This window comes from Panicum virgatum, chromosome 3K (assembly GCF_016808335.1).
Source record: "Panicum virgatum strain AP13 chromosome 3K, P.virgatum_v5, whole genome shotgun sequence".
Lineage (NCBI taxonomy): Eukaryota > Viridiplantae > Streptophyta > Magnoliopsida > Poales > Poaceae > Panicum > Panicum virgatum.
In genome coordinates, this window is record NC_053138.1 from 38,906,070 (window position 1) to 38,910,548 (window position 4,479).

Below are 4,479 nucleotides of genomic sequence, written 5' to 3' on the forward strand. Positions count from 1 at the left end.
TGGTCCTCGGAGTCCATCTCTGAAACGCCCTCGATCTCCTGGGGCTCTTCCTCCTCGTCCACCTGCATCTCGTCGGGAGGTGCGTGAAGGGCATCCTGCGCGTGCTGTATCGCGTGGAGCTGCCCCTGGGCCTCGTCCAACTCAAGCTGCAGGTCGTGAAACTGGTCCTCCAAGAAGTTGATCGTAGCGTCACGATCCGACACAGTGTCCTGAAGCTCGTGAACCTGGCCGTGGAGCTGGGCGATAAGAGTAGCCCTGCTCTCGAGCTCGGTACTAGCCTCCTGAAGCTACCCATCTCTCAGCTGGACCGCCAGGTGCAAGGCCTGAGCGTGATCCACCAACTGAGCGACGGCGTAACTCTGGTAAGTGTGAAGCCTGTAAAGGCCGTCCAAGCACATCGCGGTCGTCCGAAGTGCCCCGACCGGGTCAAGGGTAGCGACCACGTCCACGTGTGCCATCCGGTCGAGCCAAAGCGGGTCTGCCGGGTCAGGTGCAGGGAACAACCCGAACGCAATCAGAACCACCTCCAGAGGGTGAAAAGAGCAAAAAGTGGTCATCGCCCTCATGGCGGTAAGCTCCCAAGTGTCCAGCAGGTAGTGACCGACCATCTGAGTCACGATCGGCGCCCACCCGTTGAGCGGGTGCTGCGGAATCACCATCGTCACACTGCAGCGACGAACTCCGTCCTCCACAAACTCGTGGCCATCGTAAACCGGTGGCTGGGGGTAACCGGCTGCACTCAAAAGCTCCCAAAGACGATGGGGAAACCCGTCCCAGTGCAGGCAAGAGGAGTGCACGTGCCCCTGCGCGTCAACGACCAGCAGCTCTTCCATCTGTCCCAACAAAAGACCGATGGATCAGCTGATGGTAACAAGAACTGCTAATTCTGGACAGTGAATGAAATGGCCAAAACTGTAGATAAATTACTTCAAAAATTCTCAAAAAATTACACAAGATCCCTCTGATATTAAGGAACGATTCATCTAGTCATTACTAAGCTCAATTCGAATTCCATGGGGGTGATATGCTCAGGTATTCAGAGTGATGTCAACCAGGAAAACTGAGTGTCCAGAGAGGGTGTATTTTGACTATAACTCTCAACCCAGACGTCAAAAAAATTTCAAATTTTTATGGTACGATCATCACTTAGTTGTCTACAACTTTCATGTTGAACGATTTTTCGTTTGAACAACTTATAAGGGTCGAAAAATTTCAGTTGTACAGACTATTCAGAGTTAACAGTTTTACCCAGGGTTGATCTAAAAATACAAATACCATGCTAGAAGGCTTCAAAAATTTCCAAATTTTTACAGCATCTTGATAACTTAGGAAACATCATTTAGTCTTACTACCCCAAGTCGATTTGAGTAACTTAACAGAAGGTAAAAATTCGTGGAAGCCAGGTTGCAGACTTTCTGGATACTCCTTAGGATAGTGTTTTAGCTGATTTGCTTGCGATTTCTCCAGAGAGTTATTTGCTAACCTTTTTGAGAATGAATGCAGAACCTATACGTCCTCACCAAGGAAAAATTGCCAAGTAACCTTGGTCTTACGCAATGACTTTGGTGGCATACATATTACGTCTCTCACTATATAGCTACTCGATATAGCTAGATAGCCTATAATTCGATTTCGAGTTAGCGTACCTGCAGAAGATTGACAGTATATAAAATGAACCTTTCGTGCCAGCACTCACGAAAGCGTCCCCATACATTACCGATCACTATAGAATCGGCATCCATACCATTACCGCCGTATGGACAACGTTAAGCATACGTTATCGAAACAACGTATTGACTGAGTACCGTCTTTGACGGGGAATTGAATTCCAATTTCGAACCATTACTCCCCATATATTCAACCGAAGTTGGTATATGGGCAGCAGCTCAAGTAGGCCACTGCTTGAGCTCCAGCATTCGGCTCGCATCACCGACGGGAAGGTCAGACTCCCTCAGCTGATTGAGTAAGCATACCTTCGTGGCGATGATGTAGTTGCAGAATTTAAATTACAGAATTTAAGTACTGAAAGGTAATGTGCTGGGAGTTAGCCATACAAAATAAGCCACCTGATTATACCCACAAGATTCCCTAGGGCTTTACGTCCTAGACTTGTCCTTGGAGGTCCTAAACTCTTTCAAAAACTTTAGTAGTTTGAAGTCAAGTTTTAAATTGTTGGTTTGAAAACCGAGGTTGCCATCTCTGGTAGGCTGTCTGCGAGCTCTGATGCCAGCTGTGGCGGAACCACCCAAAACTACTGGGCCCGGGTGCGCTGATCTTTGTTGCTAAGCAACTCTGACCCAATTTGGCACTCACCGGTAGTTCCTCGAGTGAAGCCTCGATAAAAGCCACGCTATTCCAGGATCAGCAGACAACACTCACACGAAGGTGAGCCCAGAGATTACAACACAACCATTTCATACATCTCAGAGTGATTGCAGCGGAAAGAAAATTTATTACAAACCATGTTCAAAGTAGCAAAGTACTACGGAGTTCCAACTAATAAATTATTCAAGTCTCATGTTCAGCGGAAGCAGCAAAGATAACTAGCGAGATAACGTGACGCATCGATAAAGCCCGTATGGATGCGTCACTCAGCGGGAGGGTGGTCAGCACCAGCTGAAGGGCCATCCCACTCAACAGACCAACCCGGAGGCATAGTACAAGGCCAAGTAAGACTCGCAAACAGATCTTCAAAGTTAGTACCTGAAAAACAGTGCCACAAGCAAGGCTGAGTATACTAATACTCAGCAAGACTGACCCGTTACCGGATGTAACATAGTCCGATAACTAGACATGCAAGGCTTTTTGGTTGGTGAGGTTTGTTTGCCAAAAATGCCGCTAAGTGTTGATCCTTACTTTCAGGTTTTACTTAGCCAGATTCTAGTGGGATTAATCATTCTAAATTTGCAACTAACTCTACTCAAACATGGTAGAGCAATCATTTAATCAACCAGCAGTATTATCATCATCATGTTCCACTTGTTACTCTATGTGACCGAAATCTTTAAGCAATCTCATGCCGTGAGAGGCGGACGATTCCGAATCGAATTTCAACCTGGCCAGGGGAACCTAGACCACACGCATGGGGATTGACTTCGCTCCCGCCCACGCTACTTTTCCCCTTTCTTTCCAGTCCGTGGATCCGGCACACCCTCCCCGACTACAGAGTCCGACCACTCTGTACCCGTACGTCGCGACATAAAAATAAACCCTACTTCTACCAGGAGGGTGCGAGATCGTTCCACTCGCCGGTCCAATCAGGTACTTCAGCTTACCGATTACCATATTTCTCGGTATGTGGCTAGTACTTTCAAACGCTTAACGAAATGAGCCACACACCGCGACCTTAGCCATTTTTGACTACACCAGCGGGGTATCACAACTACACAACCCCGCCCGTTGTCCTTACATTTCAACAGGAATTAAAGTCAGTACAATTCCTATTTGCTCGCGAGAGGCAGGAAACCCCTCGACTTCTACCGTACCTATTTAGCATGGCAACTAGTCGATAAAAAGATCCGGTATCAAACATAGGTTCCTATGGATCATGCATCTAGGGTTTTCGATCAACGCCTAGAAAACTTAAATGCAGAGAACCAACTATTACCATACATAAGTAAATAGATAGCAGAATGATAATTCGGAAAAATAGTGGGATTATGCTCCGGGGCTTGCCTTCTTGGGCACTGTCAGGCAGAAAAGCCTCTGGGGCTTGGCCCAGGTCTTGAGACAAGTTAGTACAGTTCAGATTAACCTCCTGCTCCGCACGAGAGTCCGCGGGCACCAATTCGTAGTCACCGTCTGCGAGATTAACTGTTTCTATATGCAATGCGAGATTATGAGTTATTCATGGATAACAATTTCTTTCCTTCACGATAAAGTTGTAGTCCAACAAAAGTTACTTTAGTGATGATCTCAACAGTTTATTTCATGGGCAGTCATTTATAGAGTAGTAAACATAACTACGTTTCTCCATGAATGAGTGGGGTTTTGGTTTCCATTCTTAATTTCAATACATAGCATGCTTTCATTATTTCGTAACAACCCAAATTCACTAATGAGCTAGTGAGGAAACACCAAAGTAAACCAGATTCAAAATAAGTACTTATGGTATAGATTTCAGCATTTAACCATAAAGCAAAAACTATAACTATTCATGCAAGTAGATCACTCTAGTTACTTCATCTTTTTGTACAGAACGTTTAATATGGGTTCTGGTGCTACAAATTTTACGAGAGCAACTTCATAGCATCTACTCAGCACTGAAATTTTTCCAGATTTTATTCACTTATGTAACTGAGGTGACAAAAAGAACAAAAACCGCAAGTTTTTAACTAAGATTAATTCTACAGAGAGTTTTACTAGGGTTATGGCTCTCAAATTTTTACCAGAGGCTATTCATGAGTTAAAAATACTCCAGAAATTTTTCTCAAGATTTAAAACAATATGACAAATTAGTTATGCAGTTGACTTAGCATG